Source organism: Emys orbicularis, chromosome 2 (assembly GCF_028017835.1).
Source record: "Emys orbicularis isolate rEmyOrb1 chromosome 2, rEmyOrb1.hap1, whole genome shotgun sequence".
Taxonomy (NCBI): domain Eukaryota; kingdom Metazoa; phylum Chordata; order Testudines; family Emydidae; genus Emys; species Emys orbicularis.
Window position 1 is genome coordinate 44,712,009 of NC_088684.1, and position 18,591 is coordinate 44,730,599.

General features: G+C 41.3%; 1 protein-coding gene across 2 annotated transcripts in view; it reads left to right on the top strand.

Annotated features, from left to right (window-relative positions):
• Positions 1–480: 480 nt before the first annotated feature.
• TRIQK (triple QxxK/R motif containing) overlaps positions 481–18,591 on the top strand; it is a 75,046-nt gene continuing 56,935 nt past the window's right edge. Inside the window, exons 1-2 of one of the 2 annotated variants that reach the window (XM_065398688.1) lie at positions 1,056–1,299; positions 1,778–1,864. The gene's annotated coding sequence lies outside the window, so the exon portion shown is untranslated. Of the gene's footprint in view, positions 668–1,055; positions 1,300–1,777; positions 1,865–18,591 lie in introns of those variants that run through there. The other variant, XM_065398687.1, reaches the window with a different exon arrangement.

Sequence of the window (18,591 nt, forward strand, 5' to 3'; positions counted from 1 at the left end):
ACCTTACAACTAGAATAAAGTACAAAGCACTGACCCATCTAATTCACGAAGAGGCCACATTTTCCACGGGGCTCGGAACAGGCACCTGCGAAGCGTGCGAGCGCAGCGGCTGGTGGGGAGCCCGCACCTGGCCTGCAGGTGCACGTTCAGCGGGAGGGCCCTGAGACGCCTCCTCGCTGAGCACCCAACAGGCCGGAGGGGGGGCTGGGTTCCCCAAGGGGACACAGGAGCCCGCACCTCCCGCCTAGCTCTGCGGCTGGGCCGTGGGCGCTGGAGCCCGCCACCGCCAGGCTGCCCTCGCAGGCGGCGGTGGGGCTGTCCCGCGGAGCGGCTGGGCTCGCCCGTCGCTGCAGTGGGAGGCCCTGCCCCGAGAAGCCCGCCCAGCGGCGGCAGGAGGAGGCGGAGCTCGCCCGCTCAGCGCAGGAGGTACGAGCCGCTGCTGACGTTGTTGGGGTGGGGGAGGGAGCACTCCAGCCCAGCCGCAGCCGTTGTCACTGCGCTTCCCCCAGGGCCGTTGGCTCATCTGGCGGACTCAACCCAGCGAGTCCCGCCGCCGTTAGCGGATCATCGCAAGAGCTTGGCCAGCGCCATCGGTGGCCCGCCCTCTTACACCTTTGCCTTCTCTTCATTGGTCGAGCAGAACCTCTCGTCTCCTCGATTGGTCCAGGTGCGCTGCCAATCTAGGCGAAGTGACGTTCCCCGGCTCCCTGCTCGGGGAGGCCATTTTGGTTGCGGGCGGGAAAGACCCTGGGGGAAATGGTGCCAGTTACTGGGTGGTGCGTAGAGTGCCCGGAACGGATCGGGTCCAGGCTGCCTGGCGGTGCAGCGCGACCACCCGCTCTACTTGCGTCACCCTAACCCCGCGGCCTTCACCCGGCCAGTCTCTGTACACTCGCACCCCGCCCTCACCGTAACTCCCTCCGGCAGGGGCCCGGCGGCTCAGCCCTGGAGGCAGCAGGTGTGGGCGCTGCCCTGCGCGGAGCCGTCCCCGCTGCTCGCGGCTCTCCCCAGTCGGGCTCTGGAGCTGTGGCGACTGGGGCCTTTGGGGGCTGCAGCAGTGGCTGATGCTTACAAAGAATTAGCTGCCGCTCCTCAAAGGGGCTCGTTGGCAGAGTCACTTCACCTCCCCCAAACGTGCTAGGCCCTGCGGGGTAGGCGGGGGGTTGTTCCCAAAAGACGCTCCTTGGCAGACGCTGGGGTTGGCATGATTGCGTTGTTCTTGAATCAGTACAATTTACCCTCCTAGGAGGAAATGGTTTGTGCCTACGTGGAGCCCTCAGAGATATAACACCGCCCCAGGTCAGTATTTTAAACATGAACACAGGGAAGATGAGGAACAAGGTTCGCTTTTGCAAATGATCATTCTGCTGGGAGTTATTCTGCATTTCTGGGAAATGGCCATTGTTCCCCTATATCCTTGTTCCTTACCAAATAGTGAATTCTCTTAGCATTTAGATTTATTAACGTGAGCCTGCTCAGTAGAAACAAAGCCACTCAAAATTAGAATTTAAATCGTCTTAAATAACTATTTTGCTGCTGAAAACAGAAAACTTCAAAAATGTAAAGTGCTTTAAGGATATAGTGCTTTGAGAAACATTGTTTTTATTTAAATGGAGAATACTACCCAAACTGGTAATATATCTCCCAGTGGAAGTAAGTTTGTTTATTTTCATGGAGTTCAATGTTAAATACTACTATCCATGAACTGCTTGTGATGGGAGCAGCCCAGGTGCCAAATCATGAATTCATTTATCACATTTCATGTATTGTTTTTTAGCTGCTCCACAGCTCTGGTTGCAAAACGGATGGTGGCAAATTGTAACTTGAAGCCAGATGTATACCTTTATACAATATCCTGACTGAGGTTAGTGCTTATTGAAAATAAGGGACTAATAATATTAACTTGAGCTAGGGTTGGGGCATGCATCATGCAAATTCCCACATACTCCTCTGACAAATTATTTATATTCTGAACTGAAGCTCTTCGTCTTTCATTCTAGAGCTTCTCAAGCACAACATGCCAGATTGTTTGCTAGCTTTGTGATATGGACGAGAAAGAGCGAATCAAAGTAATTGTTGATCCAAGGCAGGATTTGAACACATGTCCCTACAAGGCCTGTGTACTAGTCTGCAATACCACAAAGCCTTTTGATGCCATAATTGTGGATTGGCTTGTAGGATTTACTGTTTTCAAATAGCATGCAATGTTGTAGCTGGGTTGGTCCCAGGATATAGGAGAAACAAGGTGGGTGAGGTAATATTTTTTTATTGGACCAATTTCTGTTGGTGAGAGAGACAAGCTTTCAAACTTACACTGAGCTTGTCTCTCTCACCAACAGAAGTCGGTCCAATAAAAGATATTATTTCACTCACTTTGTCTGTTTTCTTTCACAACGTTGTGCTGCAGATCTGCTATGTATTTTTTGCTTTTGAATCTCAATTCTTGGTCACTTAAATTTATTTAAAAGCAAAACTTTAAAAATAAACTAGACAAATAGTATTTTCTCTTTTACCTCCCTCCCCCCCAATTTACACTGAATTGTAGTTAAAATCATCCCTTTTCCTCAGAAAAGGAATTGGGAAGTTTTTTGGTTGTTTGTTTGGGATATCTTTTCATATTAACTGCTCAAAAATATTTTACTATGCAACAGAAGTTCCTAATTACAGAGAATACGCTTTTTATAATAGGATATTTTGCAGTGCCTTTATGAACCATCCTTGAAGTTAGGATGGTGAATGTTACAAAGAGTATTTCTAGGGAAAGGATGATTATAATGGTGAGTACCATAGTGGACAGCCCTGGTTCCCTATTATATCACAGATAAAGTATTATCTGAATGAGTCATATAAAGAAAGTGGCATTGCAAATAGTATAGGTCTCACCCACCCTGGCTATCTACTTCCCTTGCCCCCCAAAACCCCCCAGGAACCAACACAACAAAATAACCAACATACATACACCACAGTACATACGTACTTCTGAGAAACAAGATTGTGTTTTCTGTTGTGAAACTACAGAAATGTATATGTTCTGGCACAATCCCTGTCTGAAAATGTTATGGGTAGTCTCTTGTAAATAATGTTTCATTTGCTAACAGGTTCCCTTTTTTACTAAATAAAAAAAATGAAGAGAATTACATGAAGCATATACAACCAATCATTTTTTAAAATAAAAAATGAAGTGCTTTTCAATGCTATGGATACCTTCATTTCAAATGAAGTCTACAATGATTAAATATTAAAATGATCGATGCTTTAAATTAATATAAAAACTTTGCAGGAGATTATTACAAAGATTAACTTTTTTTTAATGTTTTAATACCTCCACACTTTATCAATCACAGACACTGAAACTGTTTTCACATCACCATACTGATGATCTCGTATATCATTGCAGTATTATGCACTAACTGTATAAACAGCATGGTAATGTTGGTAGAGAAGATGAAGAAACACAATTCTTCAAAAAAGTATTTGGTCCTGCCATGCGGGCAGGGGACTGGACTCGATGACCTCTCGAGGTCCCTTCCAGTCCTAGAATCTATGAATCTATGAATTCATGTTATTGCTCTTTAATATGCAGTTTTGGTGTTGAAATATTCTTTGACATGTGAATGAGTGAGTAGTTATTTTTCTAATGCTGAAGATGAGACAGAAACCCAATCCAAGGAATGAAATTAAATGTCATTTGCCATTCATAAAGGAACTTTGTTTCATGTAATGACAAACCTAGGTGGTCTGTGGCAAAGGTTGAAAGAAGAAGAAAAAGCCCTAGCATGTGTTTTCTTAGGAAGGACCCACATGAATGCAGCCTTAGTATCCTAAAATTGTCTGCAACTGCCTATGATTAGAGATACATTTTTACTCTTTCAGTTTGAATTATGTTTGCGGGTCATGAGAAAATGTCATGGCACCCCAGGTGCTTTTGTTTCACTAGCTGTATGTAGCCCTACCACTGTAATTCAGAGGATTGACTAAACATTTACCCCAGGCGTTCTTAAAATGGAGGATGCTAATTTCTCTGTTTTACATTTCTTCTGGATTTCCTTAAGCAGTAGGTTTAGTATTATTTTTCTTGATTTCACCTAGCTAACCATCTATTCCAGTTGTACTATGCAACTTTATTTTGTGTAGCTTATATATCCCAGGACTCTTTGCAGAGCTAAATGCAGAACAGTATGTGAATAAATTATTATTTATTTGAGTGTCAACACTGTGCTTGGTGCTATACAAAACAAAGAAGACGTGATCTCTGCTGTATTGTGCTTGCAATCTCAAACATAGAACAGTGATAGTATTTTTAATTCATCACCATGCAGTGTCTAAGTCCAATAAAAGAGGTAAAGAGGAATAAGGAGGCATAGTCAGAAAAGAAATGATAAAATTTGATTAGAAAATAGATGAAGAGCTGGCAAATTGAATAGATACAGAAAGATTGTTCCAGATGGCAGAACCTACAGCAGAGAAAGTTCTTGCACCAAAAGTGAAAAGTTTGAGAGAATGGACAGAGCAAAGGTGGATGCTAGATGAATGTGGAGAATGGCAGTGAGAAGAGGAAGTCCAGAAGGTAGACCGGAAAGGACAATATCGTAAATAAGGAAGACATTGTTATTCATATAGGCCAATTTGTTATCAGCTGTAGGGAGTGCTATCTGTGGGTTAGTTTTTTCTAACTATTGGGCAAAATCGTGGTGTAATTCCATTGAAATCTATTTAAAAAAAATCCTTTTACATTCTGAATTATCCAAACATTGCTCTCTTAGTTCAATTTTTAATATAGTAGAAATACTGATCAGATGGAAAGTGTAAAAAAATTTCCAAGTTTCAATCATTTTCTTTCGGGTTGTGCTATTTGGTATAAATAAGGAAAAAAAGATAACTGGGCCCATGATAATTGCTTCTGGTAGTTAACTTCCTGTATTGATTAGTCCCATTGACTTCACTCTATCTCCACTACAATTTCAAGTGATTTTGTTATTCTTCACTTCCTGTTTTAAATGCGGTTTGTTTTTAAACCGCTGCTGCATTTCTGTGTTCAGTATACCACATATCTACAGCTCTGTTCAAATCTCACCTTAAAGTACAACTCTACTCTGAAGAGTGACTATGTAACAATGGTACCTACTTAAAAAACAGAGCTGTTCCTTTCATGTGGTATGTATGACAGAAATTGGAAATCATATGCCCAACAGGCAGATTTAATTTTTTGACTTTTGAAATCTCAATGTTAACATTAAATTCACTGTAGGTTGAATTGCTACTGCCACCTGTCGTTAAGGTTGCCTGACTCTTCCCATTGGCACACCCTGTTTTCAGTTGCTTATAACTTTGCTAAACTTACCTGTTTGGACTGTAAAAAGCAACAGAGGGTCCTGTGGCACCTTTAAGACTAACAGAAGTATTGGGAGCATAAGCTTTCGTGGGTAAGAACCTCACTTCTTCAGATGCAAGTAATGGAAATCTCCAGAGGCAGGTATAAATCAGTATGGAGATAACGAGGTTAGTTCAATCAGGGAGGGTGAGGTGCTCTGCTAGCAGTAGAGGTGTGAACACCAAGGGAGGAGAAACTGCTTCTGTAGTTGGATAGCCATTCACAGTCTTTGTTTAATCCTGATCTGATGGTGTCAAATTTGCAAATGAACTGGAGCTCAGCAGTTTCTCTTTGGAGTCTGGTCCTGAAGTTTTTTTGCTGTAAGATGGCTACCTTAACATCTGCTATTGTGTGGCCAGGGAGGTTGAAGTGTTCTCCTACAGGTTTTTGTATATTGCCATTCCTGATATCTGACTTGTGTCCATTTATCCTCTTGCGTAGTGACTGTCCAGTTTGGCCAATGTACATAGCAGAGGGGCATTGCTGGCACATGATGGCATATATAACATTGGTGGACGTGCAGGTGAATGAGCCGGTGATGTTGTAGCTGATCTGATTAGGTCCTGTGATGGTGTTGCTGGTGTAGATATGTGGGCAGAGTTGGCATCGAGGTTTGTTGCATGGGTTGGTTCCTGAGTTAGAGTTGTTATGGTGCGGTGCGTGGTTGCTGGTGAGAATATGCTTAAGGTTGGCGGGTTGTCTGTGGGCGAGGAGTGGCCTGCCTCCCAAGGTCTGTGAAAGTGAGGGATCATTGTCCAGGATGGGTTGTAGATCACTGATGATGCGTTGGAGAGGTTTAAGCTGAGGACTGTAGGTGATGGCCAGTGGAGTTCTGTTGGTTTCTTTTTTGGGCCTGTCTTGTAGCAGGAGGCTTCTGGGTACACGTCTGGCTCTGTTGATTTGTTTCTTTATTTCCTTGTGTGGGTATCGTAGTTTTGAGAATGCTTGGTGAAGAGCTTGTAGGTGTTGGTCTCTGTCTGAGGGGTTGGAGCAGATGCGGTTGTACCTCAGTGCTTGGCTGTAGACGATGGATTGTGTGGTGTGTCCGGGGTGGAAGCTGGAGGCATGAAGGTAGGCATAGCGGTCGGTGGGTTTTCGGTATAGGGTGGTGTTAACGTGGCCATTGCTTATTTGTACTGTGGTGTCTAGGAAGTGGACCTCCCGTGAAATTTCCTGCTTCAGGCTGTTTTTGTGTGTGTGTGTGTGTGTGTGTGTAGACTTCAACATAAGGTTGAGCCGTTTCCGAGAACAAGATCAGGGGAAAAGATGTTGTTTTGCCCATGTTAAAAAAAATTCTTATCTGTTGTGATGAGAACCTCCAATGCCTCCATGCTTTGAACCCCACTGGCAAAGTGTGTCTCTCGTCCCACCTAGTTGCTGGTCTACATAGAGACTGACAATTTACTGCTGTCAGTCATGCTGTCTCAAGAGTTAGAAGTATGTACTGGATCTAAAAGTTCCAGCCCTGCTGATGACCCATGTGTGTATGAATATGATGCCACCTGATGGAATTTCTGTTTTTGAAGTTTGCTTCTTTAAAAACTTAGGAAATTACATCCAAAAAGCTGTATTAAAAGAATGTTAAGGTTGCAAAGTCAAGCACTCACAAAATTAGTAAATGCCAGATTTAAGGTTGTTTGTGCAACCTTAATTTAGTCCCCTTGTGAGTATGCATTATGATGCATGTTTTAATTATATGATCACATACTATTTTTGCCACAGGACCCTAACTTATTCAGTGTTACAGGATGTACCATGCTCTGGCAAAAAATGGAAGTTGTGTAGTGAATGAGGCAGGGATTTCAGGAAGAGAAAGAATGAGCTCATGCTTAATTGAAGGTTAAATGTTGCCCTGGAGAATTGGATTGATCCCTGCCTCTGCCACAGAGTTCTAGTGTTTTGCTAGGCAAATCTCAAACCAAACATTTCACAGGTGGCTGCCAACTATGTTGTTCATTTACTGGGTGCTTGGGAATCTGATTTGCAGAACTGTTGAGCACTTGCAACTGTAACTGAAGTAATTGGAAACTGTGCTTTGAACATGTAAATGCTAACTGTTCTCAAAAGTCAGGCCCTAGATGTCTCAAATTGGGCAACCAAAATTAGTTAACACTTCTGACCTTAATCTCTTTATACCTCAGATCTCCGTCTGTAAAATGGGAATAATACCTTCACCTCACAGGGGTGTCATGATAATCAATTAATGTTTGTGAAGCACTCAGATATTGAGTAATGAGCACCAGATAAAACCCCATCACAAAATTAATATTGCTGCCTTCAGAGCAGGGTTTGAATAGCGTGCAGTAAATAACCTAGGTCACACACAGAAGAGCAAACAAAATATTGAATTGCTGCTCATTCAGCAAACACCATCCATTTTGTGCACTGTGTGAAGAAAGGGTCCTGTGGAAAAAATAGTATGTGATCATGTAATTAAAGACTAGTGTAGGGTATAAGGTAGTATTCCTATAATTAATTTGTGACCCCTCTAGTGGTGCTCACTGTGTTTTGTGTTGTAAAAACCATGTGAAACCAGTCCGAGTTGGCCGTATTTACATAGCTAGGTCTGGCAAGTTTGTTAGGGCTTTGGAGCTGTGCTCCGGCTCTGCTCCAGCTCTAGGCAAAAACCTACTGCTCCGGAGCTGCTCTGCGCTCCAGCTCCGGGCTCCGCTCCAAAGCCCTGTTTTATATTAAGTAAAAACATTTATTTGTGATCCCTGTGGTATCTTCATATTGACAAGGGAGTGTCTTAAAAGTCACAACACTACCTAAAAACTTTGTTGAAGGCCCCCGATCCTGCAAAACTATATGCACATGCTTAACTTATGTACTATGAGTAGTTCCATTGACTTCAGTAGCTTAGAGTGAGAATAGGATACTATGATGAGTAAGAACACCTTTCTTCACTTCTACTAAAGTCAATTTAAAGACAGTTTCACTTGAAACTGCATTGATAGAATTTAGTTACTCAGAATGGGTTCTTGTTTAGCTTTGGAGCATCAAGGTAGTGTGGCTGCAGACACGATCACGCAACATTGATTTATGTTACATACTATCATATAATACAAAGGAACTGCACTTAACAGTTTTGAATATATATGTTGAGGTAGCACCCAAAGATCCCAATAAGGAAGCAAGTCAATGTATAACCTGTAGGAAGATCAATCCCTGCCTCAAAGAGCTGACAATCTGACGAGACAAAAAGACAAAGTAGGAGAAAGGATAAAACATGCAAGCAAAATGGACAGGGTGATGGCAGGTAAACGTCATGTTAGTCAGATGTCTTTTTTTTTTTTTTTAAACGTTTGTTAATATGTTCTTATTTATGTTCCAGAAGCTCTGGGCCAGATCCTGATGTAATGTGATGTATTTCAATTGAAATCAGTAGTGCTCTGTGAATTTTGACTAGATATTCAATTATACTGACTTACACCAAATGAGGACCTGCCTTCTAGAGAGTGGGTTTTGGTTGTGGTGCTGTGCTTGGACTGAAGTGGGGAAGAGGGGAGAGAGGCATAATAAGGGAGTGGGTAAAGAGAGAGGGAGATAGAATGGGAAAAGAAGTGGGTGAGGGGTAGGAGAAGGAGGTTAAGATGCATAATAGGCAGGGAGAGTAAGGTTGAGCAGATGGAGGTTTGCACAGTTAAGAGGGGGTGGAATGAAGAGGGTGTCAAGAGCCTATGGCAACTGAGGGGGGGAAAAAGACCTCTCAAGATTCAGAGTAGAGAGAATTACAAAGTCAGTGAACTGTGAAGCCTCTTTTGGGAGGGTAGGCTTAGAATTTATTGGCTGGAAGGCCCTGATTTACTGTCTCTGCTTTCAGTTGCTGCTTTTGGGAGGGGGGCTGAGGATCTTGGGATGTCCATATTCTACCCCTATGAGCTTGTTATGCCTGTTGATGTGGTTCCCAATTGAGCAGGATGAGAAGGCTGCCAGGCTGGTGATTTTTTTTTCTAATGCTGTAGAGGCACATGTATAGCAGGTCTCCTTATATTGTGTGTGAATGTGTAATGGAAGTTGCTGCAATTATATGTATGTACACTCTCTAACTTTTGTTTGATTGAAATCTGAGGGTCAGATCCTTGGCTGGTGTGAATTGGTGTGACTTCAACAGACCTACTCAGATTTTCACCATCTGAGGATCTGGCCCTCAGTTTTAATGTTTTATTCATATGGGGTTTTTTGCATATACTGTTCAAATATAACTATTATGAACATTATAAACATCTTTCTGTAATTTGCAGAGGGAAAAGTGAACACTGAATCCTCTGACTACTGTAATTAACTTACTTGTCACCTATTTATTGAGAAAGATAGGACATGATTTGATATCTAATTAGGAAAGCAATGCAGAAAACCACTAGGCCAGATAGGTATAGGAATATCTGGAAAATCAGTGTATAGCCATTAGTTAGAGATGAAAATTTAATTTAAATTGGAAGTAGCTTTTTTTAAGTATTCCATGAGATTAAATAATATTAGTAACCTCTTAAAGTAACAAAGCATAATAACTTCATATAAAAGGTCCCAGTACACTTGCTAATATCCTTTATGGCTTTAATAGAATAGATCTGAAATGATTTACAAAGCAAAGCTGTTGGATGAATTCTTCCAGTTCTACATGTAAAGAGAGCCTGTTTGTCTTTCTGTGAGTTTATATATATCCATGGAAATTATGATCTAAATGTGGGTAGAGTACTAAAACATAACCATATATGCAGAACAAAATAATGGAGTCAAGAATTCAGAGCACTTGCATTCTGCCACTTATTGTACACAGAAAACGTGTATTGTACAGACTGTGTTAAATTCTATGTCTTGACCATAGAAGGACTGTATAGAATTTGCACCATTTCCCTAAGTAATTTTCAAGGCTAAGGAACAGTATGTTTCTGTACTCATACAGGAAAGAGCTCAGTGCATCCACAGACTGCAGCAAATCTATCGGTCTGTTGTCAAGAGCTCAGACACCATAATTGCCATGAAATAGTTGGTAGCTAGTTGACTGGTTTTCTTGACTAGCCTTGCCCCTTTCAATCCATCCGAAATGTTGCCAAAATTCTACGCACTGCTCCATTCTTATCGGTCCCTTTCAGATAATTTCACCAACGCCATTTCCTTCTATATAAAATTTACTCTCCTTGTCCTTGCCTTTAAGTCCCTGTACAATTTAACTTGTGCATATCTCTGCTTACATCTCTTTTCTCTCTATGTGCTGTTCTGGTTTTGATACCATGCCCCTCATTGTGGTATTTGAGTGCTTTCCAAGGATAAATTAAACAAACTGAATATCATCTGTTATGAAGTTCCATTTGCAATCTTCTCCACAGAGAGAAATTTTCCAGTAGTGAATTTTTGCTTTTGTTTCTATAAAGTTGGAATATTATCTGGTGCTGTTTATGAAAGCAGAGTAGAATAAGTGTGACCTGCAGTTGGACTGGAAAATAGTGAGTCTTGAGGCAGTTTCTGCCATCATGAGCTCCACAATCTTGGACCAGCCTCTGAGAAGTCTCTTTGGGGATGTCTACACTGCCCTGCAGTTTGGACTGAGAGTGTGACTAGCGGTGTGCACCAAAGTGCTGCTCTGTAACTCCTCTGTGTGTGGATGCTGCAGGTGTGAACTAAAAGGTTCCTACTTCACATTTATGTAATCCCCTTAAACAGAATGATCTAAATGCGACCTAAGAACCTTTTAGTTTGCACCCACAGTGTCAACACAAGGGAGTTACAGTGCTGCACTTGGAAGCACACTGATATTCACCACTACCACCCCGCCACATAGTCTGAACTGTGGGACAGTGTAGATGTGCCCTTAGTCGCCTATAAGGATGGCCTTCACTTTTGCAGTAGACCGGGGTGGGCAAACTATGGCCCGCGGTTCGGATCCGGCCCCTCAGGGCTTTGGATCCAGCCCGCGGGATTGCCCCTCTTGGCTTCGTGGGCCCTGCGCCGCTCTCAGAAGCAGCCGGCACCATGTCCCTGCGGCCCCTGGGAGGGGGCAGAGAGCTCTGTGCATTGCCCTTGCCTTCAGGCACCGCCCCCCGCAGCTTCCATTGGCCGGGAATGGGGAACCGCGGCCAATGGGAGCTTTGGGGGAGGTACCTGGAGGTGCAGCAAGGGCAGCGCATGTGGAGCCCTCAGCACCCCCTCCCCCCCCAGGGGCCGCAGCGCTTCCTGGAGCAGCGCGGGGCCGGGGACAGGGCAGGCACGCAGGGAACTGCTGCGGGGAGCCCCGGGCTCTTTAACGTGCCGCTGGAGCTCCGGCAGCCAGGCTTGGGCGGAGATTTAAACGGCCCGGTGCTCCTGCCACTGCGGGGATCCCCGGGCCCTTTAATTCACCCCTGAGCCCCGGGCCCTTTAATTCGCCCCGGGGCTCCCAGCCGCCTCTGCAGCTGGTAGCTCCGGGGTGATTTAAAGGCCCTCGGGCTCCCAGCCGGAGCCCCAGGGCCTTTAAATCTTGAAAGGCCCCGCCTCTTCCGGTTGACGCCACGCCTCTTCTGGTTGAGGCCACGCCCCTGCTCAGGACTCTGGCATACCGGTAAGTACTTTAAGTTACTTTCACCCCTGTGTGTGTTCATGTTGTCTTCTGATCTCTATTTGAGAACATTAAGGGTATGTCTACACAGCAGCTAGACACTTGCAGCTGGCCTGTGCCAGCCTACTCGAGCTCTTGGGGCTTGGGTTGTTTCATTGCTGAGTAGACTTCCGGGATTGGGCTGGAGCCTACGCTTTGGGACCCTGCCTAATTGCTGTATTGACATACCCTAACAGGTTATGGTGTTTTTAATCATTTTTTAAAAAAATCCAAATTAAAACTATTCATGCACTTATTATTTCATTTACTGTGAGTAAAATATTTGTATAAGCTAATTCTCTCTCCTGAATACCATACGCAACATGAGGAGCAACAAAGGACCATGAAACTTTTTTCATTCATAAATCAGTTTATTTAATATTTATTGAGTTATGGTAGTTTCAGGAGAGGGGAAAAATCCATTCATTCTGAACATAGGATGGAAAGATTATCTTTTAAATCCTTTCAAAGACTAGTTTTCAGAATGGAGCTAATAATTCAGTTTTGCTGAAGTGTTACAATTATCTCCATGTGTATTGAAATATTATTTGCTTCTGTCATTTGTAACTTGCTTTCAGCCTTTACCCGTTTTTTCTATGTACCAAGTGAGACAGAGGTTAAAAAAAGATCAAAATAGGAAAGGTTAAAGAAAATCAAAATAGGAAAGGTTGGTCACCAGTTTTGTTGATCATTATGACAGATGTTGGTGGTGATGTGACATTTCATCATACTGTGGTGATAGGATTCACCAAAGAAACAAATTTGTCTGACTTCCAGCTTTTGGGTGAAGGCTTTATTTATTTTGGTATTTTCTCCAGATCTCCCAGCCTCCAATTTATGGTGGGCTGCCAGGATGGGCAGGTCCAGTTACTGAGACTCTCACTTCTCCTTCCACTATCCTGGACAATCGCTACATTAAAATGAAGTTAAGATTGAGTATATGTATCAGTAATTCAGGATCAGTTTGTTAAAGGGAAATTGTAACTATCCCCAAATCAAACATTCTAAATGCAGGAAATTCAGAATGAAGCTTACACTTAAATCCAAATATTTTAAAGTTTGCACCCAAGCAAACTAAACTTTGACCTATTGGGACCCTAGGATGGGGGGCAAATGTGCTGCACTTCCCTAAACCGGGGAAAGGGAGAAGACAGGGGTTATCCTTGGCTTTTAGCAGAGTAGAGAGAGTTGTGCTGCCCCTTAGTTAATACTTGAGCAGAGCAAAATAACATTTTTGATACCATGGAGTAAGATACCAATGAAATAACATGATTCTCTATTTAATACATGAATTGTAAAATCTTAAGTTATTATAAGTAGAGTGCTTAGAAGAATGTAGTTAATGTTGAAATTTGAGATGTACAACTTATAGCATGGTAATTTTAATTTAAATGATTCCCTAGCTCATCAAAGGAAATAAAAGGTGAAGGTGTGGATGTTAAGGATCAAAGTGGGAATGAAAGTGCCTATATTCAACCATACTGCAGACTGTTTGCTGTTGATATCTTGAATCACTGAGGCAGAACAAATAATTGATTCTAGTCATTCCTCTTGACTCAATAAGCTTTTAACTTGCACAGTAAAAGGTGCATGCTTTATTTTCATGTTGTATAAGAGTGACAAATGCCTTTGCTCTCCTTATCTACCCTCAAATCACAATCAGCATAGTACAGCATCTGTGTTTGCTTTTAATGCTGCTTGTATATACCAAATACTGTACATAATAGGTCACATTATTTAAAAAAAAGTTAGCATTACATATCACATGTAGTCATATATATCATATAATTTTTCTTCCAGAGAGAAACCCCCACCAGTTCTTCATTTTTGTGTTGTGTGATGATGAAAACCATATATAATATTATCTGATTTTATATATCTTAATGGAAAATTATAGAATTTAAGGTAAATTTAAAATAACGATCTTGAAAATAAGTAATATTAATATGTTAGCCATGTTGTCTTCATTTGTTGGCATTCTTTCCATCTTCCAGTTCTGAGAGATGCTTCTGATCTTTATTCAAGTAGATAATCACCCCTCTAGAGCAGGTATAAAGACAGTGTTTTGTTTGTAGTTTGTACATCGACAAGGCTAACTGCCACACAATGGGAGGCATTAAAACCCTCTGCAGTATGTTTGCCTGAGAGGGTTTCCTTCTTTTAGTGTCAGAAGGGTAGAGATGCTTTTTTGATTGCAGACATTCGTATTTTTAAGTGAATATAGTATATTACATTGAACAGAAGTCTAAATTTTTAAGATATAGGATAGCTTGTATTGAGAGCCCCATCAGAACATATACTGAGAGCCCAGTAAGAAAAAGAATGTTACTGTTGCTTTCTCTATCATATCAGACTTAGGCCCACATGCAGCAAAGCATTTAGATACATACATAACTTGGGTAATCCTACTAACTCCAGTGGGACTACTGACATGCTTAAATTAAACATATGTTGAAGTTCTTTGCTGGATCTGGGGTATGTGTCTGACAATAACAAGCACTGGAACTTTATTCATGTAAACTCAAATTCAAATTTTTATCCATATAAATGAGATGGGGTAAAATCCTCCTTTGTGTGATTGCAGAGTCCGTATGTTTTGTGGGGCTTTGTGAGAAGAGATACAGAAACCCAGGTAGACTTCCCCTCTTCCACATGGAACCAAAGTCTTTGACTACTTATATGCAAATGCCATGTAAGTAGCATATTTTTATTGGATATATTAAATGAAGTACTATGAAAAAGGCATTTTAATATGCTACAATCAGTACATTAATAAAACATTATATATATATAAAATGTTTTATTAATGTACTGATTGTAGCATATTAAAATGCCTTTTTCATATATATATATATATATATATATATATATATATATATATATATATATATATATATATATATATATATATATATATATATATATATATATATACACACAAGTATAGATAGATATATAATATACTATTGCACATGAAACAGATACTTCCTTTCTACGTGGACTTCCTCCATGAGTAGCTATTTCCCCACACCTAAAAATGGTTATCGTTTCTAGTGAAGGCATTAATATTTTCACAGTCTTGAATCTTAAAATTTTGTTCAGATGAAAGTCCATCTTTACATCAAAATCTATGTAAATTCCAGAAAAACCAAAGCTCAATGAGGCCTTGATGTGGGTTGCAGCTCCCAGGTGCTATTAAATGGATGCACAGGGGCTCTTTGGGGGGTTCTGGGTTCAGGAGGAATGGGATTCTGAAGGGGGATCCAGGTGACGGTGGTTGGGGCTCAGCGGTGTGGGAGGATGGGACTTGGTAGAGAGGGTCTGGGTGTTGGCGGAGTGGGCCTTGATGGAGTGGGGTCTGGGTGCAGCTGGTTGGGACTCGGTGGGGTGAGGGTCCAGGTGCGGGAGGCTCATCAGGGTGATCTGGGTGCAGGGGGGGTGGGACTCATCCAGTTGGGAGTTTGATTGCAGGGGCTCAGCGGGGGATGATCTGAGTTGAGAGGCATGGGACCGAATGCAGGGGGGAGTGTCTAGGGTGTTGGGGCTTGGCCAGCGGGGTCTGGGTATGGGGAGGATCCAGATGCACAGGGGTTGGGCAGAGGGGGAAGCAGCTCCCTGTACAGTGACCCCTCCCCCTGTGGCTGAGGAGCGATGTGGGCAGGAAGCGGTTAGCAGTTAGTGGGTGTGTGTGTGCGTGCGTGCAGAGCTTCTGGGAGTGGGTCTGACCTGGCCCTGGCCGCTCCTTGCAGGGGACGACAAAGTCCTGTCCTTCCCCAAGCCCAGCCGGGACTAGCAGCTGAGCCTGGGTAGGAGCCACCAGCTGGGGCATCCCCAGCCCCTCCTTCCATGGTGATTTATCTCTCTGCCGGCTGCTCCGGGTGCACAAAACGATGTGCCTGCGCAGCTGGGGAGGGGCATGTGACCGCTCATGCAGCTTTCCTTTGCTTCTCCCATTAGAAGTAATTTTTCTGTGTGGGACATGAATTCCGAATACGCACAGTGGCGCAGAATTCCCCCTGGAGTAATGACTTCAGTGGGAGTGGAAACAAGCCATTTATTTTTGTACAGATGTCCCCTTTTTTTATCAAATTTGAACATCTTGATTTAAATCCTACCAGGATTGTATTTTAATTAAAATCATATTTTTTCTCACATGATCAAAATCATATTTTTAATCCTTGTCTTTAGTATTAGGTATTTAATAAAATATTTTAAACTCTTTGAAGAATCAAAATAAAAATATTTGATACTTAATTTGTTTTTCATTTGTTGTGGATTTTGAAATGAACTAAGGAATATAGAACATTGAGTTGGGGTGCTGTGTATTTGTGCCAGTCCTATTAGGTAAAATCAGAATTGCTCTACTATGTGCGATAGGCACAATATTACTAACAGATAATGGAGTTTCTCCTTTGTCTGAAGTGGTAGGTGCCTGTTTGAAAGCAATAGGATATGAGTTCTAGTTCTGTTGCTGCCATGAAGTTCTGAGTTGTTAGTGACAACAGCTGTGACTTTTAGTTGACCATGAGGTTTGTTTTAGCACTTCGTTCTGTTGTCCTTATTTCATGTATAAAATTTTTTGTCACTAGCAATGTTTTCCCACTGTACTTATGGATCATTATGGCCTCCCTCCTTTGGCTAATTTAACTCTATTAAAAAAACATGGTTATTCACTGACTATGCAACTTATTGACAAAAGACCTATTTAAAGTCCATTGAAGTCAGTGGAACTCTTTCCATTGACGTCTATAGATTTTAAATCAGACTCGGAGTTATAGACTGAGTTAAGACTTTCAGCTGCCTTTATAGTTTGAAAACATAGGCCTACATTGCATAAAAAAGTGTGCTTGCCTGTTTGTGGCATCCATTTGTAGTACATGCAGACGGATAGCTACATGTATAGATATTCAGTTACCCATTATGAGTGTATCCATATTGATGCATGTGTAAATTAGACTTAGATGCTAGTGTCTGAAAATTTGGCCCATAACATTAGCATTCTGCAGGGAGTCCTTTCAGTCACAAATTCTCAATTTCTCTTCTGTCAAATTATTAATTACATTTCAACCTTTAATTTTCTTTAATGTTCAAAAATACTATATACTAATATTTAAACAACTTTTATAGTTAAAGAATCAAAACACATTATTCAATACAAAGTCTCATTTTCATGGAATTTTGCATGCATGCAGCTCTTGGTACATACAGTGGAAACAACTTAAGATGTTATTATTGTTATTAATCATTCATATAGCACCATAAATGTACAAAGCACAGTGCCATGTGCTTTATAGTCCCTATATTTATTTTTTATTAATTTTTTAGTCATTCACAATATGTTTCTGTTCCATTAATGAAAGAGACTGTATGATCCCTTAGATGGCCAGAATAATATTTTTTGAAATTCCCATGAACAGTAAAACAGAAATGTATTTCAATAGTAGTGAGTTAAATTCTCTCATGGTCAGATCTTGAATGGATATTCAAAAAGTTCTTTGTCTATAACTGTCATTAATTGTCAAAATCAGAAATATATTATTGACAATGGAGGGTAATAGAGGCAACTTATTCATCTCAGATAGTGATCAGGATGTGATAGAACTGGAGAAAAAAAGATAAAGCACTCCTCTTGTGGTGCAAGCCCTCAAAGTGTGAGGAAAGAGAGGGGGGAAAAAAGACCAAGGAAAAAAATTGCCCTTTAAAAACCCCAAAACAAACTAAGAAACAAAATATTATTCAAATCACTTGTACATGATTTTTTCTTAAAAAGCATCTTTTGTAGAAGCTGAGAGCTGGGAGAAAGCTCACATTGATTTCTAATGACCTGAAACTACTCCTTAAGTCTTTTTTAGCAATATCTAAAAGAACAGTGACAAACTCCTTTAGATAGTTTTTAAATGGTATATAGTCATTAAAATTCCAATAACCTACACAGGCTTGAGTATGTACAGCACTTTATGATTGTGCAGAATTCAGGTTAAATAAAGAAACACAAGAAAGGGGGCTCGATCCTGCACCAACTGACATTAATGAAATTTTGCTATTGAGTACAGTGGAAGCAGGAATGAGCCCATACTTTGTTAAACGGTGTGCATTATTTTGGGAAATAATAGATATATTTATGAGTGAAATATTTCTGTTTTAAATAGGGGTGACAATTTTCGCTTCAAAGTATTTCATGAGTCAGAAAGGTTCCAGACTTTTTCCTTTTAGAAATCTGATCTGATGGTTACGTTTGAAACCATTCCTGCAGCAAGATTCATAAATAATAAATATTATCTCTTATTAATCCATATTTTAGCTTAACTCTGGCTCATAGCAAGCTACTTCCTCAGGGAATGGAGAATTCTTTACACGGGAAGGTGATGAGCCACAGCCCCCAAGGAATTAAATTGTGAAAACAATCTTGGTTTCGTACATGCTAATATAGATCTGTTATTCCCCTTCCACATTTATCACAACACATTTTAAATTGTGGCTGATCTTTTATGCAAATAGCTGTCTTATTAGACATTGCGGCTGTATGTGCTAATGTCTCTATGGGTTTCTCGGGAGTTTGCTATCTAACCATCAAAGCAGTAGAAATGAATGATGATTACTGCATGGCTTTGAAGAACAAAGAAAAGTCACAGCATTTTAGAGGTTC